The 24,097-nt window shown below is 49.5% G+C and overlaps 35 non-coding genes across 35 annotated transcripts; all 35 read left to right on the top strand.

Moving 5' to 3' along the window:
• Positions 1-382: 382 nt before the first annotated feature.
• LOC124488455 lies at positions 383-573 on the top strand. Its single transcript, XR_006958694.1, has one exon. It is a non-coding gene; the product is annotated as a U2 spliceosomal RNA (small nuclear RNA).
• Positions 574-1,079: 506 nt separating this feature from the next.
• On the top strand, positions 1,080-1,270 carry LOC124488454. The gene has a single exon (XR_006958693.1). It is a non-coding gene; the product is annotated as a U2 spliceosomal RNA (small nuclear RNA).
• Positions 1,271-1,776: 506 nt separating this feature from the next.
• On the top strand, positions 1,777-1,967 carry LOC124488452. The gene has a single exon (XR_006958692.1). It is a non-coding gene; the product is annotated as a U2 spliceosomal RNA (small nuclear RNA).
• A 511-nt stretch (positions 1,968-2,478) lies between these two features.
• LOC124488450 lies at positions 2,479-2,669 on the top strand. Its single transcript, XR_006958690.1, has one exon. It is a non-coding gene; the product is annotated as a U2 spliceosomal RNA (small nuclear RNA).
• Positions 2,670-3,144: 475 nt separating this feature from the next.
• On the top strand, positions 3,145-3,335 carry LOC124488449. The gene has a single exon (XR_006958689.1). It is a non-coding gene; the product is annotated as a U2 spliceosomal RNA (small nuclear RNA).
• Positions 3,336-3,841: 506 nt separating this feature from the next.
• Positions 3,842-4,032, top strand: LOC124488448. Its single transcript, XR_006958688.1, has one exon. It is a non-coding gene; the product is annotated as a U2 spliceosomal RNA (small nuclear RNA).
• Positions 4,033-4,510: 478 nt separating this feature from the next.
• Positions 4,511-4,701, top strand: LOC124488447. Its single transcript, XR_006958687.1, has one exon. It is a non-coding gene; the product is annotated as a U2 spliceosomal RNA (small nuclear RNA).
• A 506-nt stretch (positions 4,702-5,207) lies between these two features.
• LOC124488446 lies at positions 5,208-5,398 on the top strand. The gene has a single exon (XR_006958686.1). It is a non-coding gene; the product is annotated as a U2 spliceosomal RNA (small nuclear RNA).
• A 507-nt stretch (positions 5,399-5,905) lies between these two features.
• On the top strand, positions 5,906-6,096 carry LOC124488445. Its single transcript, XR_006958685.1, has one exon. It is a non-coding gene; the product is annotated as a U2 spliceosomal RNA (small nuclear RNA).
• A 485-nt stretch (positions 6,097-6,581) lies between these two features.
• On the top strand, positions 6,582-6,772 carry LOC124488444. The gene has a single exon (XR_006958684.1). It is a non-coding gene; the product is annotated as a U2 spliceosomal RNA (small nuclear RNA).
• A 507-nt stretch (positions 6,773-7,279) lies between these two features.
• On the top strand, positions 7,280-7,470 carry LOC124488443. The gene has a single exon (XR_006958683.1). It is a non-coding gene; the product is annotated as a U2 spliceosomal RNA (small nuclear RNA).
• A 506-nt stretch (positions 7,471-7,976) lies between these two features.
• LOC124488442 lies at positions 7,977-8,167 on the top strand. Its single transcript, XR_006958682.1, has one exon. It is a non-coding gene; the product is annotated as a U2 spliceosomal RNA (small nuclear RNA).
• A 476-nt stretch (positions 8,168-8,643) lies between these two features.
• LOC124488441 lies at positions 8,644-8,834 on the top strand. Its single transcript, XR_006958681.1, has one exon. It is a non-coding gene; the product is annotated as a U2 spliceosomal RNA (small nuclear RNA).
• Positions 8,835-9,341: 507 nt separating this feature from the next.
• LOC124488439 lies at positions 9,342-9,532 on the top strand. The gene has a single exon (XR_006958679.1). It is a non-coding gene; the product is annotated as a U2 spliceosomal RNA (small nuclear RNA).
• Positions 9,533-10,014: 482 nt separating this feature from the next.
• On the top strand, positions 10,015-10,205 carry LOC124488438. Its single transcript, XR_006958678.1, has one exon. It is a non-coding gene; the product is annotated as a U2 spliceosomal RNA (small nuclear RNA).
• Positions 10,206-10,713: 508 nt separating this feature from the next.
• On the top strand, positions 10,714-10,904 carry LOC124488436. Its single transcript, XR_006958677.1, has one exon. It is a non-coding gene; the product is annotated as a U2 spliceosomal RNA (small nuclear RNA).
• A 507-nt stretch (positions 10,905-11,411) lies between these two features.
• Positions 11,412-11,602, top strand: LOC124488435. The gene has a single exon (XR_006958676.1). It is a non-coding gene; the product is annotated as a U2 spliceosomal RNA (small nuclear RNA).
• A 478-nt stretch (positions 11,603-12,080) lies between these two features.
• On the top strand, positions 12,081-12,271 carry LOC124488434. The gene has a single exon (XR_006958675.1). It is a non-coding gene; the product is annotated as a U2 spliceosomal RNA (small nuclear RNA).
• Positions 12,272-12,778: 507 nt separating this feature from the next.
• LOC124488433 lies at positions 12,779-12,969 on the top strand. The gene has a single exon (XR_006958674.1). It is a non-coding gene; the product is annotated as a U2 spliceosomal RNA (small nuclear RNA).
• Positions 12,970-13,470: 501 nt separating this feature from the next.
• LOC124488432 lies at positions 13,471-13,661 on the top strand. Its single transcript, XR_006958673.1, has one exon. It is a non-coding gene; the product is annotated as a U2 spliceosomal RNA (small nuclear RNA).
• A 491-nt stretch (positions 13,662-14,152) lies between these two features.
• On the top strand, positions 14,153-14,343 carry LOC124488431. The gene has a single exon (XR_006958672.1). It is a non-coding gene; the product is annotated as a U2 spliceosomal RNA (small nuclear RNA).
• A 511-nt stretch (positions 14,344-14,854) lies between these two features.
• Positions 14,855-15,045, top strand: LOC124488430. Its single transcript, XR_006958671.1, has one exon. It is a non-coding gene; the product is annotated as a U2 spliceosomal RNA (small nuclear RNA).
• Positions 15,046-15,521: 476 nt separating this feature from the next.
• Positions 15,522-15,712, top strand: LOC124488429. The gene has a single exon (XR_006958670.1). It is a non-coding gene; the product is annotated as a U2 spliceosomal RNA (small nuclear RNA).
• Positions 15,713-16,218: 506 nt separating this feature from the next.
• LOC124488427 lies at positions 16,219-16,409 on the top strand. The gene has a single exon (XR_006958668.1). It is a non-coding gene; the product is annotated as a U2 spliceosomal RNA (small nuclear RNA).
• Positions 16,410-16,917: 508 nt separating this feature from the next.
• LOC124488426 lies at positions 16,918-17,108 on the top strand. Its single transcript, XR_006958667.1, has one exon. It is a non-coding gene; the product is annotated as a U2 spliceosomal RNA (small nuclear RNA).
• A 478-nt stretch (positions 17,109-17,586) lies between these two features.
• On the top strand, positions 17,587-17,777 carry LOC124488425. Its single transcript, XR_006958666.1, has one exon. It is a non-coding gene; the product is annotated as a U2 spliceosomal RNA (small nuclear RNA).
• A 507-nt stretch (positions 17,778-18,284) lies between these two features.
• On the top strand, positions 18,285-18,475 carry LOC124488424. The gene has a single exon (XR_006958665.1). It is a non-coding gene; the product is annotated as a U2 spliceosomal RNA (small nuclear RNA).
• Positions 18,476-18,947: 472 nt separating this feature from the next.
• On the top strand, positions 18,948-19,138 carry LOC124488423. The gene has a single exon (XR_006958664.1). It is a non-coding gene; the product is annotated as a U2 spliceosomal RNA (small nuclear RNA).
• A 496-nt stretch (positions 19,139-19,634) lies between these two features.
• On the top strand, positions 19,635-19,825 carry LOC124488422. Its single transcript, XR_006958663.1, has one exon. It is a non-coding gene; the product is annotated as a U2 spliceosomal RNA (small nuclear RNA).
• Positions 19,826-20,337: 512 nt separating this feature from the next.
• Positions 20,338-20,528, top strand: LOC124488421. The gene has a single exon (XR_006958662.1). It is a non-coding gene; the product is annotated as a U2 spliceosomal RNA (small nuclear RNA).
• Positions 20,529-21,002: 474 nt separating this feature from the next.
• On the top strand, positions 21,003-21,193 carry LOC124488413. Its single transcript, XR_006958659.1, has one exon. It is a non-coding gene; the product is annotated as a U2 spliceosomal RNA (small nuclear RNA).
• A 507-nt stretch (positions 21,194-21,700) lies between these two features.
• LOC124488402 lies at positions 21,701-21,891 on the top strand. The gene has a single exon (XR_006958648.1). It is a non-coding gene; the product is annotated as a U2 spliceosomal RNA (small nuclear RNA).
• Positions 21,892-22,367: 476 nt separating this feature from the next.
• Positions 22,368-22,558, top strand: LOC124488391. Its single transcript, XR_006958637.1, has one exon. It is a non-coding gene; the product is annotated as a U2 spliceosomal RNA (small nuclear RNA).
• Positions 22,559-23,065: 507 nt separating this feature from the next.
• Positions 23,066-23,256, top strand: LOC124488463. The gene has a single exon (XR_006958702.1). It is a non-coding gene; the product is annotated as a U2 spliceosomal RNA (small nuclear RNA).
• Positions 23,257-23,736: 480 nt separating this feature from the next.
• On the top strand, positions 23,737-23,927 carry LOC124488451. Its single transcript, XR_006958691.1, has one exon. It is a non-coding gene; the product is annotated as a U2 spliceosomal RNA (small nuclear RNA).
• Positions 23,928-24,097: the final 170 nt, after the last annotated feature.

Genomic DNA, 24,097 nt, shown 5'->3' with positions numbered 1-24,097 from the left:
TTAGAAAGGGTTAGGTTAGAAAGGGTTAGGGTTAGAAAGGGTTAGGGTTAGAAAGGGTTAGGTTAGAAAGGGTTAGGTTAGAAAGGTTTAGGTTAGGGTTAGAAAGGGTTAGGGTAAAAAAGGTTAGGGTAAAAAAGAAAAAAGAAAAAAAAGGGTTTTGGCGCGCGGAGGCCTGTCGGCCGGTGGCGTTTTCCCGCCCTTTTAGATAAAAAAAAAAAAAAAAAAAAAAAAAAAAAAAAAAAAAAACGGAGGTGAGGTGAGTGACTTCAAAGGGGAGTGAGTGAGTGAGTGAGTGAGTGAGTGAGTGAGTGCAGAGAGGTGACCGAGCGGCCCGGCTGGCGCACGGAGGGCCCGGGCGCGCGGGGCGTCCAATAGTGCGGTCATCGCTTCTCGGCCTTTTGGCTCAGATCAAGTGTAGTGTCTGTTCTTATCAGTTTAATATCTGATACGTCCTCCATGCGAGGACAACATATTAAACGGATTTTTGCAACAGGGAGTCGGAACAGGGGCTCGCTCCGTCCGCTCCGCGCATCGCCCCGGTATTGCAGCGCCTCCGGGAAGGGTGCACTCTTTCTAAGCGTGTCAAAGGGAAAAACGAGGGACGGAGGGAGGGAGGGAGGGAAGGGCGTTTGGGTTAGGGCTTGAAAGGGTTAGAAAGGGTTAGGGTTAGAAAGGGTTAGGGTTAGAAAGGGTTAGGTTAGAAAGGGTTAGGTTAGAAAGGGTTAGGGTTAGAAAGGGTTAGGGTTAGAAAGGGTTAGGTTAGAAAGGGTTAGGTTAGAAAGGTTTAGGTTAGGGTTAGAAAGGGTTAGGGTAAAAAAGGTTAGGGTAAAAAAGAAAAAAGAAAAAAAAGGGTTTTGGCGCGCGGAGGCCTGTCGGCCGGTGGCGTTTTCCCGCCCTTTTAGATAAAAAAAAAAAAAAAAAAAAAAAAAAAAAAAAAAAAAAACGGAGGTGAGGTGAGTGACTTCAAAGGGGAGTGAGTGAGTGAGTGAGTGAGTGAGTGAGTGAGTGCAGAGAGGTGACCGAGCGGCCCGGCTGGCGCACGGAGGGCCCGGGCGCGCGGGGCGTCCAATAGTGCGGTCATCGCTTCTCGGCCTTTTGGCTCAGATCAAGTGTAGTGTCTGTTCTTATCAGTTTAATATCTGATACGTCCTCCATGCGAGGACAACATATTAAACGGATTTTTGCAACAGGGAGTCGGAACAGGGGCTCGCTCCGTCCGCTCCGCGCATCGCCCCGGTATTGCAGCGCCTCCGGGAAGGGTGCACTCTTTCTAAGCGTGTCAAAGGGAAAAACGAGGGAGGGAGGGAGGGAGGGAGGGAAGGGCGTTTGGGTTAGGGCTTGAAAGGGTTAGAAAGGGTTAGGGTTAGAAAGGGTTAGGGTTAGAAAGGGTTAGGTTAGAAAGGGTTAGGTTAGAAAGGGTTAGGGTTAGAAAGGGTTAGGGTTAGAAAGGGTTAGGTTAGAAAGGGTTAGGTTAGAAAGGTTTAGGTTAGGGTTAGAAAGGGTTAGGGTAAAAAAGGTTAGGGTAAAAAAGAAAAAAGAAAAAAAAGGGTTTTGGCGCGCGGAGGCCTGTCGGCCGGTGGCGTTTTCCCGCCCTTTTAGATAAAAAAAAAAAAAAAAAAAAAAAAAAAAAAAAAAAAAAACGGAGGTGAGGTGAGTGACTTCAAAGGGGAGTGAGTGAGTGAGTGAGTGAGTGAGTGAGTGAGTGCAGAGAGGTGACCGAGCGGCCCGGCTGGCGCACGGAGGGCCCGGGCGCGCGGGGCGTCCAATAGTGCGGTCATCGCTTCTCGGCCTTTTGGCTCAGATCAAGTGTAGTGTCTGTTCTTATCAGTTTAATATCTGATACGTCCTCCATGCGAGGACAACATATTAAACGGATTTTTGCAACAGGGAGTCGGAACAGGGGCTCGCTCCGTCCGCTCCGCGCATCGCCCCGGTATTGCAGCGCCTCCGGGAAGGGTGCACTCTTTCTAAGCGTGTCAAAGGGAAAAACGAGGGACGGAGGGAGGGAGGGAGGGAAGGGCGTTTGGGTTAGGGCTTGAAAGGGTTAGAAAGGGTTAGGGTTAGAAAGGGTTAGGGTTAGAAAGGGTTAGGTTAGAAAGGGTTAGGTTAGAAAGGGTTAGGGTTAGAAAGGGTTAGGGTTAGAAAGGGTTAGGTTAGAAAGGGTTAGGTTAGAAAGGTTTAGGTTAGGGTTAGAAAGGGTTAGGGTAAAAAAGGTTAGGGTAAAAAAGAAAAAAGAAAAAAAAGGGTTTTGGCGCGCGGAGGCCTGTCGGCCGGTGGCGTTTTCCCGCCCTTTTAGATAAAAAAAAAAAAAAAAAAAAAAAAAAAAAAAAAAAAAAAAAAAACGGAGGTGAGGTGAGTGACTTCAAAGGGGAGTGAGTGAGTGAGTGAGTGAGTGAGTGAGTGAGTGCAGAGAGGTGACCGAGCGGCCCGGCTGGCGCACGGAGGGCCCGGGCGCGCGGGGCGTCCAATAGTGCGGTCATCGCTTCTCGGCCTTTTGGCTCAGATCAAGTGTAGTGTCTGTTCTTATCAGTTTAATATCTGATACGTCCTCCATGCGAGGACAACATATTAAACGGATTTTTGCAACAGGGAGTCGGAACAGGGGCTCGCTCCGTCCGCTCCGCGCATCGCCCCGGTATTGCAGCGCCTCCGGGAAGGGTGCACTCTTTCTAAGCGTGTCAAAGGGAAAAACGAGGGACGGAGGGAGGGAGGGAGGGAAGGGCGTTTGGGTTAGGGCTTGAAAGGGTTAGAAAGGGTTAGGTTAGAAAGGGTTAGGTTAGAAAGGGTTAGGTTAGAAAGGGTTAGGTTAGAAAGGGTTAGGTTAGAAAGGGTTAGGTTAGAAAGGGTTAGGTTAGGGTTAGAAAGGGTTAGGGTAAAAAAGGTTAGGGTAAAAAAGAAAAAAAAAAAAAAAAAGGGTTTTGGCGCGCGGAGGCCTGTCGGCCGGTGGCGTTTTCCCGCCCTTTTAGATAAAAAAAAAAAAAAAAAAAAAAAAAAAAAAAAAAAAAAAACGGAGGTGAGGTGAGTGACTTCAAAGGGGAGTGAGTGAGTGAGTGAGTGAGTGAGTGAGTGAGTGCAGAGAGGTGACCGAGCGGCCCGGCTGGCGCACGGAGGGCCCGGGCGCGCGGGGCGTCCAATAGTGCGGTCATCGCTTCTCGGCCTTTTGGCTCAGATCAAGTGTAGTGTCTGTTCTTATCAGTTTAATATCTGATACGTCCTCCATGCGAGGACAACATATTAAACGGATTTTTGCAACAGGGAGTCGGAACAGGGGCTCGCTCCGTCCGCTCCGCGCATCGCCCCGGTATTGCAGCGCCTCCGGGAAGGGTGCACTCTTTCTAAGCGTGTCAAAGGGAAAAACGAGGGAGGGAGGGAGGGAGGGAGGGAGGGGCGTTTGGGTTAGGGCTTGAAAGGGTTAGAAAGGGTTAGGGTTAGAAAGGGTTAGGGTTAGAAAGGGTTAGGTTAGAAAGGGTTAGGTTAGAAAGGGTTAGGGTTAGAAAGGGTTAGGGTTAGAAAGGGTTAGGTTAGAAAGGGTTAGGTTAGAAAGGTTTAGGTTAGGGTTAGAAAGGGTTAGGGTAAAAAAGGTTAGGGTAAAAAAGAAAAAAGAAAAAAAAGGGTTTTGGCGCGCGGAGGCCTGTCGGCCGGTGGCGTTTTCCCGCCCTTTTAGATAAAAAAAAAAAAAAAAAAAAAAAAAAAAAAAAAAAAAAACGGAGGTGAGGTGAGTGACTTCAAAGGGGAGTGAGTGAGTGAGTGAGTGAGTGAGTGAGTGAGTGCAGAGAGGTGACCGAGCGGCCCGGCTGGCGCACGGAGGGCCCGGGCGCGCGGGGCGTCCAATAGTGCGGTCATCGCTTCTCGGCCTTTTGGCTCAGATCAAGTGTAGTGTCTGTTCTTATCAGTTTAATATCTGATACGTCCTCCATGCGAGGACAACATATTAAACGGATTTTTGCAACAGGGAGTCGGAACAGGGGCTCGCTCCGTCCGCTCCGCGCATCGCCCCGGTATTGCAGCGCCTCCGGGAAGGGTGCACTCTTTCTAAGCGTGTCAAAGGGAAAAACGAGGGACGGAGGGAGGGAGGGAGGGAAGGGCGTTTGGGTTAGGGCTTGAAAGGGTTAGAAAGGGTTAGGTTAGAAAGGGTTAGGTTAGAAAGGGTTAGGTTAGAAAGGGTTAGGTTAGAAAGGGTTAGGTTAGAAAGGGTTAGGTTAGAAAGGGTTAGGTTAGGGTTAGAAAGGGTTAGTGTAAAAAAGGTTAGGGTAAAAAAGTAAAAAAAAAAAAAAAAAAAGGGTTTTGGCGCGCGGAGGCCTGTCGGCCGGTGGCGTTTTCCCGCCCTTTTAGATAAAAAAAAAAAAAAAAAAAAAAAAAAAAAAAAAAAAAAAACGGAGGTGAGGTGAGTGACTTCAAAGGGGAGTGAGTGAGTGAGTGAGTGAGTGAGTGAGTGAGTGCAGAGAGGTGACCGAGCGGCCCGGCTGGCGCACGGAGGGCCCGGGCGCGCGGGGCGTCCAATAGTGCGGTCATCGCTTCTCGGCCTTTTGGCTCAGATCAAGTGTAGTGTCTGTTCTTATCAGTTTAATATCTGATACGTCCTCCATGCGAGGACAACATATTAAACGGATTTTTGCAACAGGGAGTCGGAACAGGGGCTCGCTCCGTCCGCTCCGCGCATCGCCCCGGTATTGCAGCGCCTCCGGGAAGGGTGCACTCTTTCTAAGCGTGTCAAAGGGAAAAACGAGGGAGGGAGGGAGGGAGGGAGGGAGGGGCGTTTGGGTTAGGGCTTGAAAGGGTTAGAAAGGGTTAGGGTTAGAAAGGGTTAGGGTTAGAAAGGGTTAGGTTAGAAAGGGTTAGGTTAGAAAGGGTTAGGGTTAGAAAGGGTTAGGGTTAGAAAGGGTTAGGTTAGAAAGGGTTAGGTTAGAAAGGTTTAGGTTAGGGTTAGAAAGGGTTAGGGTAAAAAAGGTTAGGGTAAAAAAGAAAAAAGAAAAAAAAGGGTTTTGGCGCGCGGAGGCCTGTCGGCCGGTGGCGTTTTCCCGCCCTTTTAGATAAAAAAAAAAAAAAAAAAAAAAAAAAAAAAAAAAAAAAACGGAGGTGAGGTGAGTGACTTCAAAGGGGAGTGAGTGAGTGAGTGAGTGAGTGAGTGAGTGAGTGCAGAGAGGTGACCGAGCGGCCCGGCTGGCGCACGGAGGGCCCGGGCGCGCGGGGCGTCCAATAGTGCGGTCATCGCTTCTCGGCCTTTTGGCTCAGATCAAGTGTAGTGTCTGTTCTTATCAGTTTAATATCTGATACGTCCTCCATGCGAGGACAACATATTAAACGGATTTTTGCAACAGGGAGTCGGAACAGGGGCTCGCTCCGTCCGCTCCGCGCATCGCCCCGGTATTGCAGCGCCTCCGGGAAGGGTGCACTCTTTCTAAGCGTGTCAAAGGGAAAAACGAGGGACGGAGGGAGGGAGGGAGGGAAGGGCGTTTGGGTTAGGGCTTGAAAGGGTTAGAAAGGGTTAGGGTTAGAAAGGGTTAGGGTTAGAAAGGGTTAGGTTAGAAAGGGTTAGGTTAGAAAGGGTTAGGGTTAGAAAGGGTTAGGGTTAGAAAGGGTTAGGTTAGAAAGGGTTAGGTTAGAAAGGTTTAGGTTAGGGTTAGAAAGGGTTAGGGTAAAAAAGGTTAGGGTAAAAAAGAAAAAAGAAAAAAAAGGGTTTTGGCGCGCGGAGGCCTGTCGGCCGGTGGCGTTTTCCCGCCCTTTTAGATAAAAAAAAAAAAAAAAAAAAAAAAAAAAAAAAAAAAAAAACGGAGGTGAGGTGAGTGACTTCAAAGGGGAGTGAGTGAGTGAGTGAGTGAGTGAGTGAGTGAGTGCAGAGAGGTGACCGAGCGGCCCGGCTGGCGCACGGAGGGCCCGGGCGCGCGGGGCGTCCAATAGTGCGGTCATCGCTTCTCGGCCTTTTGGCTCAGATCAAGTGTAGTGTCTGTTCTTATCAGTTTAATATCTGATACGTCCTCCATGCGAGGACAACATATTAAACGGATTTTTGCAACAGGGAGTCGGAACAGGGGCTCGCTCCGTCCGCTCCGCGCATCGCCCCGGTATTGCAGCGCCTCCGGGAAGGGTGCACTCTTTCTAAGCGTGTCAAAGGGAAAAACGAGGGACGGAGGGAGGGAGGGAGGGAAGGGCGTTTGGGTTAGGGCTTGAAAGGGTTAGAAAGGGTTAGGTTAGAAAGGGTTAGGTTAGAAAGGGTTAGGTTAGAAAGGGTTAGGTTAGAAAGGGTTAGGTTAGAAAGGGTTAGGTTAGAAAGGGTTAGGTTAGGGTTAGAAAGGGTTAGTGTAAAAAAGGTTAGGGTAAAAAAGTAAAAAAAAAAAAAAAAAAAAAAGGGTTTTGGCGCGCGGAGGCCTGTCGGCCGGTGGCGTTTTCCCGCCCTTTTAGATAAAAAAAAAAAAAAAAAAAAAAAAAAAAAAAAAAAAAAAAAAAACGGAGGTGAGGTGAGTGACTTCAAAGGGGAGTGAGTGAGTGAGTGAGTGAGTGAGTGAGTGAGTGCAGAGAGGTGACCGAGCGGCCCGGCTGGCGCACGGAGGGCCCGGGCGCGCGGGGCGTCCAATAGTGCGGTCATCGCTTCTCGGCCTTTTGGCTCAGATCAAGTGTAGTGTCTGTTCTTATCAGTTTAATATCTGATACGTCCTCCATGCGAGGACAACATATTAAACGGATTTTTGCAACAGGGAGTCGGAACAGGGGCTCGCTCCGTCCGCTCCGCGCATCGCCCCGGTATTGCAGCGCCTCCGGGAAGGGTGCACTCTTTCTAAGCGTGTCAAAGGGAAAAACGAGGGAGGGAGGGAGGGAGGGAGGGAGGGGCGTTTGGGTTAGGGCTTGAAAGGGTTAGAAAGGGTTAGGGTTAGAAAGGGTTAGGGTTAGAAAGGGTTAGGTTAGAAAGGGTTAGGTTAGAAAGGGTTAGGGTTAGAAAGGGTTAGGGTTAGAAAGGGTTAGGTTAGAAAGGGTTAGGTTAGAAAGGTTTAGGTTAGGGTTAGAAAGGGTTAGGGTAAAAAAGGTTAGGGTAAAAAAGAAAAAAGAAAAAAAAGGGTTTTGGCGCGCGGAGGCCTGTCGGCCGGTGGCGTTTTCCCGCCCTTTTAGATAAAAAAAAAAAAAAAAAAAAAAAAAAAAAAAAAAAAAAAACGGAGGTGAGGTGAGTGACTTCAAAGGGGAGTGAGTGAGTGAGTGAGTGAGTGAGTGAGTGAGTGCAGAGAGGTGACCGAGCGGCCCGGCTGGCGCACGGAGGGCCCGGGCGCGCGGGGCGTCCAATAGTGCGGTCATCGCTTCTCGGCCTTTTGGCTCAGATCAAGTGTAGTGTCTGTTCTTATCAGTTTAATATCTGATACGTCCTCCATGCGAGGACAACATATTAAACGGATTTTTGCAACAGGGAGTCGGAACAGGGGCTCGCTCCGTCCGCTCCGCGCATCGCCCCGGTATTGCAGCGCCTCCGGGAAGGGTGCACTCTTTCTAAGCGTGTCAAAGGGAAAAACGAGGGACGGAGGGAGGGAGGGAGGGAAGGGCGTTTGGGTTAGGGCTTGAAAGGGTTAGAAAGGGTTAGGGTTAGAAAGGGTTAGGGTTAGAAAGGGTTAGGTTAGAAAGGGTTAGGTTAGAAAGGGTTAGGGTTAGAAAGGGTTAGGGTTAGAAAGGGTTAGGTTAGAAAGGGTTAGGTTAGAAAGGTTTAGGTTAGGGTTAGAAAGGGTTAGGGTAAAAAAGGTTAGGGTAAAAAAGAAAAAAGAAAAAAAAGGGTTTTGGCGCGCGGAGGCCTGTCGGCCGGTGGCGTTTTCCCGCCCTTTTAGATAAAAAAAAAAAAAAAAAAAAAAAAAAAAAAAAAAAAAAACGGAGGTGAGGTGAGTGACTTCAAAGGGGAGTGAGTGAGTGAGTGAGTGAGTGAGTGAGTGAGTGCAGAGAGGTGACCGAGCGGCCCGGCTGGCGCACGGAGGGCCCGGGCGCGCGGGGCGTCCAATAGTGCGGTCATCGCTTCTCGGCCTTTTGGCTCAGATCAAGTGTAGTGTCTGTTCTTATCAGTTTAATATCTGATACGTCCTCCATGCGAGGACAACATATTAAACGGATTTTTGCAACAGGGAGTCGGAACAGGGGCTCGCTCCGTCCGCTCCGCGCATCGCCCCGGTATTGCAGCGCCTCCGGGAAGGGTGCACTCTTTCTAAGCGTGTCAAAGGGAAAAACGAGGGACGGAGGGAGGGAGGGAGGGAAGGGCGTTTGGGTTAGGGCTTGAAAGGGTTAGAAAGGGTTAGGTTAGAAAGGGTTAGGTTAGAAAGGGTTAGGTTAGAAAGGGTTAGGTTAGAAAGGGTTAGGTTAGAAAGGGTTAGGTTAGAAAGGGTTAGGTTAGGGTTAGAAAGGGTTAGTGTAAAAAAGGTTAGGGTAAAAAAGAAAAAAAAAAAAAAAAAGGGTTTTGGCGCGCGGAGGCCTGTCGGCCGGTGGCGTTTTCCCGCCCTTTTAGATAAAAAAAAAAAAAAAAAAAAAAAAAAAAAAAAAAAAAAAAACGGAGGTGAGGTGAGTGACTTCAAAGGGGAGTGAGTGAGTGAGTGAGTGAGTGAGTGAGTGAGTGCAGAGAGGTGACCGAGCGGCCCGGCTGGCGCACGGAGGGCCCGGGCGCGCGGGGCGTCCAATAGTGCGGTCATCGCTTCTCGGCCTTTTGGCTCAGATCAAGTGTAGTGTCTGTTCTTATCAGTTTAATATCTGATACGTCCTCCATGCGAGGACAACATATTAAACGGATTTTTGCAACAGGGAGTCGGAACAGGGGCTCGCTCCGTCCGCTCCGCGCATCGCCCCGGTATTGCAGCGCCTCCGGGAAGGGTGCACTCTTTCTAAGCGTGTCAAAGGGAAAAACGAGGGAGGGAGGGAGGGAGGGAGGGAGGGGCGTTTGGGTTAGGGCTTGAAAGGGTTAGAAAGGGTTAGGGTTAGAAAGGGTTAGGGTTAGAAAGGGTTAGGTTAGAAAGGGTTAGGTTAGAAAGGGTTAGGGTTAGAAAGGGTTAGGGTTAGAAAGGGTTAGGTTAGAAAGGGTTAGGTTAGAAAGGTTTAGGTTAGGGTTAGAAAGGGTTAGGGTAAAAAAGGTTAGGGTAAAAAAGAAAAAAGAAAAAAAAGGGTTTTGGCGCGCGGAGGCCTGTCGGCCGGTGGCGTTTTCCCGCCCTTTTAGATAAAAAAAAAAAAAAAAAAAAAAAAAAAAAAAAAAAAAAAACGGAGGTGAGGTGAGTGACTTCAAAGGGGAGTGAGTGAGTGAGTGAGTGAGTGAGTGAGTGAGTGCAGAGAGGTGACCGAGCGGCCCGGCTGGCGCACGGAGGGCCCGGGCGCGCGGGGCGTCCAATAGTGCGGTCATCGCTTCTCGGCCTTTTGGCTCAGATCAAGTGTAGTGTCTGTTCTTATCAGTTTAATATCTGATACGTCCTCCATGCGAGGACAACATATTAAACGGATTTTTGCAACAGGGAGTCGGAACAGGGGCTCGCTCCGTCCGCTCCGCGCATCGCCCCGGTATTGCAGCGCCTCCGGGAAGGGTGCACTCTTTCTAAGCGTGTCAAAGGGAAAAACGAGGGACGGAGGGAGGGAGGGAGGGAAGGGCGTTTGGGTTAGGGCTTGAAAGGGTTAGAAAGGGTTAGGTTAGAAAGGGTTAGGTTAGAAAGGGTTAGGTTAGAAAGGGTTAGGTTAGAAAGGGTTAGGTTAGAAAGGGTTAGGTTAGAAAGGGTTAGGTTAGGGTTAGAAAGGGTTAGTGTAAAAAAGGTTAGGGTAAAAAAGTAAAAAAAAAAAAAAAAAAAAGGGTTTTGGCGCGCGGAGGCCTGTCGGCCGGTGGCGTTTTCCCGCCCTTTTAGATAAAAAAAAAAAAAAAAAAAAAAAAAAAAAAAAAAAAAAAAAAACGGAGGTGAGGTGAGTGACTTCAAAGGGGAGTGAGTGAGTGAGTGAGTGAGTGAGTGAGTGAGTGCAGAGAGGTGACCGAGCGGCCCGGCTGGCGCACGGAGGGCCCGGGCGCGCGGGGCGTCCAATAGTGCGGTCATCGCTTCTCGGCCTTTTGGCTCAGATCAAGTGTAGTGTCTGTTCTTATCAGTTTAATATCTGATACGTCCTCCATGCGAGGACAACATATTAAACGGATTTTTGCAACAGGGAGTCGGAACAGGGGCTCGCTCCGTCCGCTCCGCGCATCGCCCCGGTATTGCAGCGCCTCCGGGAAGGGTGCACTCTTTCTAAGCGTGTCAAAGGGAAAAACGAGGGAGGGAGGGAGGGAGGGAGGGAGGGGCGTTTGGGTTAGGGCTTGAAAGGGTTAGAAAGGGTTAGGGTTAGAAAGGGTTAGGGTTAGAAAGGGTTAGGTTAGAAAGGGTTAGGTTAGAAAGGGTTAGGGTTAGAAAGGGTTAGGGTTAGAAAGGGTTAGGTTAGAAAGGGTTAGGTTAGAAAGGTTTAGGTTAGGGTTAGAAAGGGTTAGGGTAAAAAAGGTTAGGGTAAAAAAGAAAAAAGAAAAAAAAGGGTTTTGGCGCGCGGAGGCCTGTCGGCCGGTGGCGTTTTCCCGCCCTTTTAGATAAAAAAAAAAAAAAAAAAAAAAAAAAAAAAAAAAAAAAAAACGGAGGTGAGGTGAGTGACTTCAAAGGGGAGTGAGTGAGTGAGTGAGTGAGTGAGTGAGTGAGTGCAGAGAGGTGACCGAGCGGCCCGGCTGGCGCACGGAGGGCCCGGGCGCGCGGGGCGTCCAATAGTGCGGTCATCGCTTCTCGGCCTTTTGGCTCAGATCAAGTGTAGTGTCTGTTCTTATCAGTTTAATATCTGATACGTCCTCCATGCGAGGACAACATATTAAACGGATTTTTGCAACAGGGAGTCGGAACAGGGGCTCGCTCCGTCCGCTCCGCGCATCGCCCCGGTATTGCAGCGCCTCCGGGAAGGGTGCACTCTTTCTAAGCGTGTCAAAGGGAAAAACGAGGGAGGGAGGGAGGGAGGGAGGGAGGGGCGTTTGGGTTAGGGCTTGAAAGGGTTAGAAAGGGTTAGGGTTAGAAAGGGTTAGGGTTAGAAAGGGTTAGGTTAGAAAGGGTTAGGTTAGAAAGGGTTAGGGTTAGAAAGGGTTAGGGTTAGAAAGGGTTAGGTTAGAAAGGGTTAGGTTAGAAAGGTTTAGGTTAGGGTTAGAAAGGGTTAGGGTAAAAAAGGTTAGGGTAAAAAAGAAAAAAGAAAAAAAAGGGTTTTGGCGCGCGGAGGCCTGTCGGCCGGTGGCGTTTTCCCGCCCTTTTAGATAAAAAAAAAAAAAAAAAAAAAAAAAAAAAAAAAAAAAAAACGGAGGTGAGGTGAGTGACTTCAAAGGGGAGTGAGTGAGTGAGTGAGTGAGTGAGTGAGTGAGTGCAGAGAGGTGACCGAGCGGCCCGGCTGGCGCACGGAGGGCCCGGGCGCGCGGGGCGTCCAATAGTGCGGTCATCGCTTCTCGGCCTTTTGGCTCAGATCAAGTGTAGTGTCTGTTCTTATCAGTTTAATATCTGATACGTCCTCCATGCGAGGACAACATATTAAACGGATTTTTGCAACAGGGAGTCGGAACAGGGGCTCGCTCCGTCCGCTCCGCGCATCGCCCCGGTATTGCAGCGCCTCCGGGAAGGGTGCACTCTTTCTAAGCGTGTCAAAGGGAAAAACGAGGGACGGAGGGAGGGAGGGAGGGAAGGGCGTTTGGGTTAGGGCTTGAAAGGGTTAGAAAGGGTTAGGTTAGAAAGGGTTAGGTTAGAAAGGGTTAGGTTAGAAAGGGTTAGGTTAGAAAGGGTTAGGTTAGAAAGGGTTAGGTTAGAAAGGGTTAGGTTAGGGTTAGAAAGGGTTAGTGTAAAAAAGGTTAGGGTAAAAAAGAAAAAAAAAAAAAAAAAGGGTTTTGGCGCGCGGAGGCCTGTCGGCCGGTGGCGTTTTCCCGCCCTTTTAGATAAAAAAAAAAAAAAAAAAAAAAAAAAAAAAAAAAAAAAAAAAACGGAGGTGAGGTGAGTGACTTCAAAGGGGAGTGAGTGAGTGAGTGAGTGAGTGAGTGAGTGAGTGCAGAGAGGTGACCGAGCGGCCCGGCTGGCGCACGGAGGGCCCGGGCGCGCGGGGCGTCCAATAGTGCGGTCATCGCTTCTCGGCCTTTTGGCTCAGATCAAGTGTAGTGTCTGTTCTTATCAGTTTAATATCTGATACGTCCTCCATGCGAGGACAACATATTAAACGGATTTTTGCAACAGGGAGTCGGAACAGGGGCTCGCTCCGTCCGCTCCGCGCATCGCCCCGGTATTGCAGCGCCTCCGGGAAGGGTGCACTCTTTCTAAGCGTGTCAAAGGGAAAAACGAGGGAGGGAGGGAGGGAGGGAGGGAGGGGCGTTTGGGTTAGGGCTTGAAAGGGTTAGAAAGGGTTAGGGTTAGAAAGGGTTAGGGTTAGAAAGGGTTAGGTTAGAAAGGGTTAGGTTAGAAAGGGTTAGGGTTAGAAAGGGTTAGGGTTAGAAAGGGTTAGGTTAGAAAGGGTTAGGTTAGAAAGGTTTAGGTTAGGGTTAGAAAGGGTTAGGGTAAAAAAGGTTAGGGTAAAAAAGAAAAAAGAAAAAAAAGGGTTTTGGCGCGCGGAGGCCTGTCGGCCGGTGGCGTTTTCCCGCCCTTTTAGATAAAAAAAAAAAAAAAAAAAAAAAAAAAAAAAAAAAAAAAACGGAGGTGAGGTGAGTGACTTCAAAGGGGAGTGAGTGAGTGAGTGAGTGAGTGAGTGAGTGAGTGCAGAGAGGTGACCGAGCGGCCCGGCTGGCGCACGGAGGGCCCGGGCGCGCGGGGCGTCCAATAGTGCGGTCATCGCTTCTCGGCCTTTTGGCTCAGATCAAGTGTAGTGTCTGTTCTTATCAGTTTAATATCTGATACGTCCTCCATGCGAGGACAACATATTAAACGGATTTTTGCAACAGGGAGTCGGAACAGGGGCTCGCTCCGTCCGCTCCGCGCATCGCCCCGGTATTGCAGCGCCTCCGGGAAGGGTGCACTCTTTCTAAGCGTGTCAAAGGGAAAAACGAGGGACGGAGGGAGGGAGGGAGGGAAGGGCGTTTGGGTTAGGGCTTGAAAGGGTTAGAAAGGGTTAGGTTAGAAAGGGTTAGGGTTAGAAAGGGTTAGGTTAGAAAGGGTTAGGTTAGAAAGGGTTAGGGTTAGAAAGGGTTAGGGTTAGAAAGGGTTAGGTTAGAAAGGGTTAGGTTAGAAAGGTTTAGGTTAGGGTAAAAGGGTTAGGGTAAAAAAAGTAAAAAAGAAAAAAGAAAAAAAAGGGTTTTGGCGCGCGGAGGCCTGTCGGCCGGTGGCGTTTTCCCGCCCTTTTAGATAAAAAAAAAAAAAAAAAAAAAAAAAAAAAAAAAAAAAAAAAAACGGAGGTGAGGTGAGTGACTTCAAAGGGGAGTGAGTGAGTGAGTGAGTGAGTGAGTGAGTGAGTGCAGAGAGGTGACCGAGCGGCCCGGCTGGCGCACGGAGGGCCCGGGCGCGCGGGGCGTCCAATAGTGCGGTCATCGCTTCTCGGCCTTTTGGCTCAGATCAAGTGTAGTGTCTGTTCTTATCAGTTTAATATCTGATACGTCCTCCATGCGAGGACAACATATTAAACGGATTTTTGCAACAGGGAGTCGGAACAGGGGCTCGCTCCGTCCGCTCCGCGCATCGCCCCGGTATTGCAGCGCCTCCGGGAAGGGTGCACTCTTTCTAAGCGTGTCAAAGGGAAAAACGAGGGACGGAGGGAGGGAGGGAGGGAAGGGCGTTTGGGTTAGGGCTTGAAAGGGTTAGAAAGGGTTAGGTTAGAAAGGGTTAGGTTAGAAAGGGTTAGGTTAGAAAGGGTTAGGTTAGAAAGGGTTAGGGTTAGAAAGGGTTAGGGTTAGAAAGGGTTAGGTTAGAAAGGGTTAGAAAGGTTTAGGTTAGGTAAAAGGGTTAGGGTAAAAAAAGTAAAAAAGAAAAAAAAAAAAAAGGGTTTTGGCGCGCGGAGGCCTGTCGGCCGGTGGCGTTTTCCCGCCCTTTTAGATAAAAAAAAAAAAAAAAAAAAAAAAAAAAAAAAAAAAAAAAACGGAGGTGAGGTGAGTGACTTCAAAGGGGAGTGAGTGAGTGAGTGAGTGAGTGAGTGAGTGAGTGCAGAGAGGTGACCGAGCGGCCCGGCTGGCGCACGGAGGGCCCGGGCGCGCGGGGCGTCCAATAGTGCGGTCATCGCTTCTCGGCCTTTTGGCTCAGATCAAGTGTAGTGTCTGTTCTTATCAGTTTAATATCTGATACGTCCTCCATGCGAGGACAACATATTAAACGGATTTTTGCAACAGGGAGTCGGAACAGGGGCTCGCTCCGTCCGCTCCGCGCATCGCCCCGGTATTGCAGCGCCTCCGGGAAGGGTGCACTCTTTCTAAGCGTGTCAAAGGGAAAAACGAGGGAGGGAGGGAGGGAGGGAGGGAGGGAGGGGCGTTTGGGTTAGGGCTTGAAAGGGTTAGAAAGGGTTAGGGTTAGAAAGGGTTAGGGTTAGAAAGGGTTAGGTTAGAAAGGGTTAGGTTAGAAAGGGTTAGGGTTAGAAAGGGTTAGGGTTAGAAAGGGTTAGGTTAGAAAGGGTTAGGTTAGAAAGGTTTAGGTTAGGGTTAGAAAGGGTTAGGGTAAAAAAGGTTAGGGTAAAAAAGAAAAAAGAAAAAAAAGGGTTTTGGCGCGCGGAGGCCTGTCGGCCGGTGGCGTTTTCCCGCCCTTTTAGATAAAAAAAAAAAAAAAAAAAAAAAAAAAAAAAAAAAAAAAACGGAGGTGAGGTGAGTGACTTCAAAGGGGAGTGAGTGAGTGAGTGAGTGAGTGAGTGAGTGAGTGCAGAGAGGTGACCGAGCGGCCCGGCTGGCGCACGGAGGGCCCGGGCGCGCGGGGCGTCCAATAGTGCGGTCATCGCTTCTCGGCCTTTTGGCTCAGATCAAGTGTAGTGTCTGTTCTTATCAGTTTAATATCTGATACGTCCTCCATGCGAGGACAACATATTAAACGGATTTTTGCAACAGGGAGTCGGAACAGGGGCTCGCTCCGTCCGCTCCGCGCATCGCCCCGGTATTGCAGCGCCTCCGGGAAGGGTGCACTCTTTCTAAGCGTGTCAAAGGGAAAAACGAGGGACGGAGGGAGGGAGGGAGGGAAGGGCGTTTGGGTTAGGGCTTGAAAGGGTTAGAAAGGGTTAGGTTAGAAAGGGTTAGGTTAGAAAGGGTTAGGTTAGAAAGGGTTAGGTTAGAAAGGGTTAGGTTAGAAAGGGTTAGGTTAGAAAGGGTTAGGTTAGGGTTAGAAAGGGTTAGTGTAAAAAAGGTTAGGGTAAAAAAGTAAAAAAAAAAAAAAAAAAAAGGGTTTTGGCGCGCGGAGGCCTGTCGGCCGGTGGCGTTTTCCCGCCCTTTTAGAAAAAAAAAAAAAAAAAAAAAAAAAAAAAAAAAAAAAAACGGAGGTGAGGTGAGTGACTTCAAAGGGGAGTGAGTGAGTGAGTGAGTGAGTGAGTGAGTGAGTGCAGAGAGGTGACCGAGCGGCCCGGCTGGCGCACGGAGGGCCCGGGCGCGCGGGGCGTCCAATAGTGCGGTCATCGCTTCTCGGCCTTTTGGCTCAGATCAAGTGTAGTGTCTGTTCTTATCAGTTTAATATCTGATACGTCCTCCATGCGAGGACAACATATTAAACGGATTTTTGCAACAGGGAGTCGGAACAGGGGCTCGCTCCGTCCGCTCCGCGCATCGCCCCGGTATTGCAGCGCCTCCGGGAAGGGTGCACTCTTTCTAAGCGTGTCAAAGGGAAAAACGAGGGAGGGAGGGAGGGAGGGAGGGAGGGGCGTTTGGGTTAGGGCTTGAAAGGGTTAGAAAGGGTTAGGGTTAGAAAGGGTTAGGGTTAGAAAGGGTTAGGTTAGAAAGGGTTAGGTTAGAAAGGGTTAGGGTTAGAAAGGGTTAGGGTTAGAAAGGGTTAGGTTAGAAAGGGTTAGGTTAGAAAGGTTTAGGTTAGGGTTAGAAAGGGTTAGGGTAAAAAAGGTTAGGGTAAAAAAGAAAAAAGAAAAAAAAGGGTTTTGGCGCGCGGAGGCCTGTCGGCCGGTGGCGTTTTCCCGCCCTTTTAGATAAAAAAAAAAAAAAAAAAAAAAAAAAAAAAAAAAAAAAACGGAGGTGAGGTGAGTGACTTCAAAGGGGAGTGAGTGAGTGAGTGAGTGAGTGAGTGAGTGAGTGCAGAGAGGTGACCGAGCGGCCCGGCTGGCGCACGGAGGGCCCGGGCGCGCGGGGCGTCCAATAGTGCGGTCATCGCTTCTCGGCCTTTTGGCTCAGATCAAGTGTAGTGTCTGTTCTTATCAGTTTAATATCTGATACGTCCTCCATGCGAGGACAACATATTAAACGGATTTTTGCAACAGGGAGTCGGAACAGGGGCTCGCTCCGTCCGCTCCGCGCATCGCCCCGGTATTGCAGCGCCTCCGGGAAGGGTGCACTCTTTCTAAGCGTGTCAAAGGGAAAAACGAGGGACGGAGGGAGGGAGGGAGGGAAGGGCGTTTGGGTTAGGGCTTGAAAGGGTTAGAAAGGGTTAGGGTTAGAAAGGGTTAGGGTTAGAAAGGGTTAGGTTAGAAAGGGTTAGGTTAGAAAGGGTTAGGGTTAGAAAGGGTTAGGGTTAGAAAGGGTTAGGTTAGAAAGGGTTAGGTTAGAAAGGTTTAGGTTAGGGTTAGAAAGGGTTAGGGTAAAAAAGGTTAGGGTAAAAAAGAAAAAAGAAAAAAAAGGGTTTTGGCGCGCGGAGGCCTGTCGGCCGGTGGCGTTTTCCCGCCCTTTTAGATAAAAAAAAAAAAAAAAAAAAAAAAAAAAAAAAAAAAAAAAACGGAGGTGAGGTGAGTGACTTCAAAGGGGAGTGAGTGAGTGAGTGAGTGAGTGAGTGAGTGAGTGCAGAGAGGTGACCGAGCGGCCCGGCTGGCGCACGGAGGGCCCGGGCGCGCGGGGCGTCCAATAGTGCGGTCATCGCTTCTCGGCCTTTTGGCTCAGATCAAGTGTAGTGTCTGTTCTTATCAGTTTAATATCTGATACGTCCTCCATGCGAGGACAACATATTAAACGGATTTTTGCAACAGGGAGTCGGAACAGGGGCTCGCTCCGTCCGCTCCGCGCATCGCCCCGGTATTGCAGCGCCTCCGGGAAGGGTGCACTCTTTCTAAGCGTGTCAAAGGGAAAAACGAGGGAGGGAGGGAGGGAGGGAGGGAAGGGCGTTTGGGTTAGGGCTTGAAAGGGTTAGAAAGGGTTAGGTTAGAAAGGGTTAGGTTAGAAAGGGTTAGGTTAGAAAGGGGTTAGGGTTAGAAAGGGTTAGAAAGGTTAGAAAGGGTTAGGTTAGAAAGGTTTAGGTTAGGGTTAGAAAGGGTTAGGGTAAAAAAGGTTAGGGTAAAAAAGAAAAAAGAAAAAAAAGGGTTTTGGCGCGCGGAGGCCTGTCGGCCGGTGGCGTTTTCCCGCCCTTTTAGATAAAAAAAAAAAAAAAAAAAAAAAAAAAAAAAAAAAAAAACGGAGGTGAGGTGAGTGACTTCAAAGGGGAGTGAGTGAGTGAGTGAGTGAGTGAGTGAGTGAGTGCAGAGAGGTGACCGAGCGGCCCGGCTGGCGCACGGAGGGCCCGGGCGCGCGGGGCGTCCAATAGTGCGGTCATCGCTTCTCGGCCTTTTGGCTCAGATCAAGTGTAGTGTCTGTTCTTATCAGTTTAATATCTGATACGTCCTCCATGCGAGGACAACATATTAAACGGATTTTTGCAACAGGGAGTCGGAACAGGGGCTCGCTCCGTCCGCTCCGCGCATCGCCCCGGTATTGCAGCGCCTCCGGGAAGGGTGCACTCTTTCTAAGCGTGTCAAAGGGAAAAACGAGGGAGGGAGGGAGGGAGGGAGGGAGGGGCGTTTGGGTTAGGGCTTGAAAGGGTTAGAAAGGGTTAGGGTTAGAAAGGGTTAGGGTTAGAAAGGGTTAGGTTAGAAAGGGTTAGGTTAGAAAGGGTTAGGGTTAGAAAGGGTTAGGGTTAGAAAGGGTTAGGTTAGAAAGGGTTAGGTTAGAAAGGTTTAGGTTAGGGTTAGAAAGGGTTAGGGTAAAAAAGGTTAGGGTAAAAAAGAAAAAAGAAAAAAAAGGGTTTTGGCGCGCGGAGGCCTGTCGGCCGGTGGCGTTTTCCCGCCCTTTTAGATAAAAAAAAAAAAAAAAAAAAAAAAAAAAAAAAAAAAAAAACGGAGGTGAGGTGAGTGACTTCAAAGGGGAGTGAGTGAGTGAGTGAGTGAGTGAGTGAGTGAGTGCAGAGAGGTGACCGAGCGGCCCGGCTGGCGCACGGAGGGCCCGGGCGCGCGGGGCGTCCAATAGTGCGGTCATCGCTTCTCGGCCTTTTGGCTCAGATCAAGTGTAGTGTCTGTTCTTATCAGTTTAATATCTGATACGTCCTCCATGCGAGGACAACATATTAAACGGATTTTTGCAACAGGGAGTCGGAACAGGGGCTCGCTCCGTCCGCTCCGCGCATCGCCCCGGTATTGCAGCGCCTCCGGGAAGGGTGCACTCTTTCTAAGCGTGTCAAAGGGAAAAACGAGGGACGGAGGGAGGGAGGGAGGGAAGGGCGTTTGGGTTAGGGCTTGAAAGGGTTAGAAAGGGTTAGGTTAGAAAGGGTTAGGTTAGAAAGGGTTAGGTTAGAAAGGGTTAGGTTAGAAAGGGTTAGGTTAGAAAGGGTTAGGTTAGAAAGGGTTAGGTTAGGGTTAGAAAGGGTTAGGGTAAAAAAGGTTAGGGTAAAAAAGAAAAAAAAAAAAAAAGGGTTTTGGCGCGCGGAGGCCTGTCGGCCGGTGGCGTTTTCCCGCCCTTTTAGATAAAAAAAAAAAAAAAAAAAAAAAAAAAAAAAAAAAAAAACGGAGGTGAGGTGAGTGACTTCAAAGGGGAGTGAGTGAGTGAGTGAGTGAGTGAGTGAGTGAGTGCAGAGAGGTGACCGAGCGGCCCGGCTGGCGCACGGAGGGCCCGGGCGCGCGGGGCGTCCAATAGTGCGGTCATCGCTTCTCGGCCTTTTGGCTCAGATCAAGTGTAGTGTCTGTTCTTATCAGTTTAATATCTGATACGTCCTCCATGCGAGGACAACATATTAAACGGATTTTTGCAACAGGGAGTCGGAACAGGGGCTCGCTCCGTCCGCTCCGCGCATCGCCCCGGTATTGCAGCGCCTCCGGGAAGGGTGCACTCTTTCTAAGCGTGTCAAAGGGAAAAACGAGGGAGGGAGGGAGGGAGGGAGGGAAGGGCGTTTGGGTTAGGGCTTGAAAGGGTTAGAAAGGGTTAGGTTAGAAAGGGTTAGGTTAGAAAGGGTTAGGTTAGAAAGGGTTAGGTTAGAAAGGGTTAGGGTTAGAAAGGGTTAGGGTTAGAAAGGGTTAGGTTAGAAAGGGTTAGGTTAGAAAGGTTTAGGTTAGGGTAAAAGGGTTAGGGTAAAAAAAGTAAAAAAGAAAAAAGAAAAAAAAGGGTTTTGGCGCGCGGAGGCCTGTCGGCCGGTGGCGTTTTCCCGCCCTTTTAGATAAAAAAAAAAAAAAAAAAAAAAAAAAAAAAAAAAAAAAACGGAGGTGAGGTGAGTGACTTCAAAGGGGAGTGAGTGAGTGAGTGAGTGAGTGAGTGAGTGAGTGCAGAGAGGTGACCGAGCGGCCCGGCTGGCGCACGGAGGGCCCGGGCGCGCGGGGCGTCCAATAGTGCGGTCATCGCTTCTCGGCCTTTTGGCTCAGATCAAGTGTAGTGTCTGTTCTTATCAGTTTAATATCTGATACGTCCTCCATGCGAGGACAACATATTAAACGGATTTTTGCAACAGGGAGTCGGAACAGGGGCTCGCTCCGTCCGCTCCGCGCATCGCCCCGGTATTGCAGCGCCTCCGGGAAGGGTGCACTCTTTCTAAGCGTGTCAAAGGGAAAAACGAGGGAGGGAGGGAGGGAGGGAGGGAGGGGCGTTTGGGTTAGGGCTTGAAAGGGTTAGAAAGGGTTAGGGTTAGAAAGGGTTAGGGTTAGAAAGGGTTAGGTTAGAAAGGGTTAGGTTAGAAAGGGTTAGGGTTAGAAAGGGTTAGGGTTAGAAAGGGTTAGGTTAGAAAGGGTTAGGTTAGAAAGGTTTAGGTTAGGGTTAGAAAGGGTTAGGGTAAAAAAGGTTAGGGTAAAAAAGAAAAAAGAAAAAAAAGGGTTTTGGCGCGCGGAGGCCTGTCGGCCGGTGGCGTTTTCCCGCCCTTTTAGATAAAAAAAAAAAAAAAAAAAAAAAAAAAAAAAAAAAAAAAAAAAAACGGAGGTGAGGTGAGTGACTTCAAAGGGGAGTGAGTGAGTGAGTGAGTGAGTGAGTGAGTGAGTGCAGAGAGGTGACCGAGCGGCCCGGCTGGCGCACGGAGGGCCCGGGCGCGCGGGGCGTCCAATAGTGCGGTCATCGCTTCTCGGCCTTTTGGCTCAGATCAAGTGTAGTGTCTGTTCTTATCAGTTTAATATCTGATACGTCCTCCATGCGAGGACAACATATTAAACGGATTTTTGCAACAGGGAGTCGGAACAGGGGCTCGCTCCGTCCGCTCCGCGCATCGCCCCGGTATTGCAGCGCCTCCGGGAAGGGTGCACTCTTTCTAAGCGTGTCAAAGGGAAAAACGAGGGACGGAGGGAGGGAGGGAGGGAAGGGCGTTTGGGTTAGGGCTTGAAAGGGTTAGAAAGGGTTAGGTTAGAAAGGGTTAGGTTAGAAAGGGTTAGGTTAGAAAGGGTTAGGTTAGAAAGGGTTAGGTTAGAAAGGGTTAGGTTAGAAAGGGTTAGGTTAGGGTTAGAAAGGGTTAGTGTAAAAAAGGTTAGGGTAAAAAAGAAAAAAAAAAAAAAAAAGGGTTTTGGCGCGCGGAGGCCTGTCGGCCGGTGGCGTTTTCCCGCCCTTTTAGATAAAAAAAAAAAAAAAAAAAAAAAAAAAAAAAAAAAAAAACGGAGGTGAGGTGAGTGACTTCAAAGGGGAGTGAGTGAGTGAGTGAGTGAGTGAGTGAGTGAGTGCAGAGAGGTGACCGAGCGGCCCGGCTGGCGCACGGAGGGCCCGGGCGCGCGGGGCGTCCAATAGTGCGGTCATCGCTTCTCGGCCTTTTGGCTCAGATCAAGTGTAGTGTCTGTTCTTATCAGTTTAATATCTGATACGTCCTCCATGCGAGGACAACATATTAAACGGATTTTTGCAACAGGGAGTCGGAACAGGGGCTCGCTCCGTCCGCTCCGCGCATCGCCCCGGTATTGCAGCGCCTCCGGGAAGGGTGCACTCTTTCTAAGCGTGTCAAAGGGAAAAACGAGGGAGGGAGGGAGGGAGGGAGGGAGGGGCGTTTGGGTTAGGGCTTGAAAGGGTTAGAAAGGGTTAGGGTTAGAAAGGGTTAGGGTTAGAAAGGGTTAGGTTAGAAAGGGTTAGGTTAGAAAGGGTTAGGGTTAGAAAGGGTTAGGGTTAGAAAGGGTTAGGTTAGAAAGGGTTAGGTTAGAAAGGTTTAGGTTAGGGTTAGAAAGGGTTAGGGTAAAAAAGGTTAGGGTAAAAAAGAAAAAAGAAAAAAAAGGGTTTTGGCGCGCGGAGGCCTGTCGGCCGGTGGCGTTTTCCCGCCCTTTTAGATAAAAAAAAAAAAAAAAAAAAAAAAAAAAAAAAAAAAAAAACGGAGGTGAGGTGAGTGACTTCAAAGGGGAGTGAGTGAGTGAGTGAGTGAGTGAGTGAGTGAGTGCAGAGAGGTGACCGAGCGGCCCGGCTGGCGCACGGAGGGCCCGGGCGCGCGGGGCGTCCAATAGTGCGGTCATCGCTTCTCGGCCTTTTGGCTCAGATCAAGTGTAGTGTCTGTTCTTATCAGTTTAATATCTGATACGTCCTCCATGCGAGGACAACATATTAAACGGATTTTTGCAACAGGGAGTCGGAACAGGGGCTCGCTCCGTCCGCTCCGCGCATCGCCCCGGTATTGCAGCGCCTCCGGGAAGGGTGCACTCTTTCTAAGCGTGTCAAAGGGAAAAACGAGGGACGGAGGGAGGGAGGGAGGGAAGGGCGTTTGGGTTAGGGCTTGAAAGGGTTAGAAAGGGTTAGGTTAGAAAGGGTTAGGTTAGAAAGGGTTAGGTTAGAAAGGGTTAGGTTAGAAAGGGTTAGGTTAGAAAGGGTTAGGTTAGAAAGGGTTAGGTTAGGGTTAGAAAGGGTTAGTGTAAAAAAGGTTAGGGTAAAAAAGAAAAAAAAAAAAAAAAAGGGTTTTGGCGCGCGGAGGCCTGTCGGCCGGTGGCGTTTTCCCGCCCTTTTAGATAAAAAAAAAAAAAAAAAAAAAAAAAAAAAAAAAAAAAAAAACGGAGGTGAGGTGAGTGACTTCAAAGGGGAGTGAGTGAGTGAGTGAGTGAGTGAGTGAGTGAGTGCAGAGAGGTGACCGAGCGGCCCGGCTGGCGCACGGAGGGCCCGGGCGCGCGGGGCGTCCAATAGTGCGGTCATCGCTTCTCGGCCTTTTGGCTCAGATCAAGTGTAGTGTCTGTTCTTATCAGTTTAATATCTGATACGTCCTCCATGCGAGGACAACATATTAAACGGATTTTTGCAACAGGGAGTCGGAACAGGGGCTCGCTCCGTCCGCTCCGCGCATCGCCCCGGTATTGCAGCGCCTCCGGGAAGGGTGCACTCTTTCTAAGCGTGTCAAAGGGAAAAACGAGGGAGGGAGGGAGGGAGGGAGGGAGGGGCGTTTGGGTTAGGGCTTGAAAGGGTTAGAAAGGGTTAGGGTTAGAAAGGGTTAGGGTTAGAAAGGGTTAGGTTAGAAAGGGTTAGGTTAGAAAGGGTTAGGGTTAGAAAGGGTTAGGGTTAGAAAGGGTTAGGTTAGAAAGGGTTAGGTTAGAAAGGTTTAGGTTAGGGTTAGAAAGGGTTAGGGTAAAAAAGGTTAGGGTAAAAAAGAAAAAAGAAAAAAAAGGGTTTTGGCGCGCGGAGGCCTGTCGGCCGGTGGCGTTTTCCCGCCCTTTTAGATAAAAAAAAAAAAAAAAAAAAAAAAAAAAAAAAAAAAAAAACGGAGGTGAGGTGAGTGACTTCAAAGGGGAGTGAGTGAGTGAGTGAGTGAGTGAGTGAGTGAGTGCAGAGAGGTGACCGAGCGGCCCGGCTGGCGCACGGAGGGCCCGGGCGCGCGGGGCGTCCAATAGTGCGGTCATCGCTTCTCGGCCTTTTGGCTCAGATCAAGTGTAGTGTCTGTTCTTATCAGTTTAATATCTGATACGTCCTCCATGCGAGGACAACATATTAAACGGATTTTTGCAACAGGGAGTCGGAACAGGGGCTCGCTCCGTCCGCTCCGCGCATCGCCCCGGTATTGCAGCGCCTCCGGGAAGGGTGCACTCTTTCTAAGCGTGTCAAAGGGAAAAACGAGGGACGGAGGGAGGGAGGGAGGGAAGGGCGTTTGGGTTAGGGCTTGAAAGGGTTAGAAAGGGTTAGGTTAGAAAGGGTTAGGTTAGAAAGGGTTAGGTTAGAAAGGGTTAGGTTAGAAAGGGTTAGGTTAGAAAGGGTTAGGTTAGAAAGGGTTAGGTTAGGGTTAGAAAGGGTTAGTGTAAAAAAGGTTAGGGTAAAAAAGTAAAAAAAAAAAAAAAAAAAAGGGTTTTGGCGCGCGGAGGCCTGTCGGCCGGTGGCGTTTTCCCGCCCTTTTAGATAAAAAAAAAAAAAAAAAAAAAAAAAAAAAAAAAAAAAAAAACGGAGGTGAGGTGAGTGACTTCAAAGGGGAGTGAGTGAGTGAGTGAGTGAGTGAGTGAGTGAGTGCAGAGAGGTGACCGAGCGGCCCGGCTGGCGCACGGAGGGCCCGGGCGCGCGGGGCGTCCAATAGTGCGGTCATCGCTTCTCGGCCTTTTGGCTCAGATCAAGTGTAGTGTCTGTTCTTATCAGTTTAATATCTGATACGTCCTCCATGCGAGGACAACATATTAAACGGATTTTTGCAACAGGGAGTCGGAACAGGGGCTCGCTCCGTCCGCTCCGCGCATCGCCCCGGTATTGCAGCGCCTCCGGGAAGGGTGCACTCTTTCTAAGCGTGTCAAAGGGAAAAACGAGGGAGGGAGGGAGGGAGGGAGGGAGGGGCGTTTGGGTTAGGGCTTGAAAGGGTTAGAAAGGGTTAGGGTTAGAAAGGGTTAGGGTTAGAAAGGGTTAGGTTAGAAAGGGTTAGGTTAGAAAGGGTTAGGGTTAGAAAGGGTTAGG

The sequence above is a fragment of the Hypomesus transpacificus genome, unplaced genomic scaffold (genome assembly GCF_021917145.1).
Source record: "Hypomesus transpacificus isolate Combined female unplaced genomic scaffold, fHypTra1 scaffold_134, whole genome shotgun sequence".
NCBI lineage: Eukaryota > Metazoa > Chordata > Actinopteri > Osmeriformes > Osmeridae > Hypomesus > Hypomesus transpacificus.
This window is presented reverse-complemented; position numbering and strand designations above follow the sequence as displayed.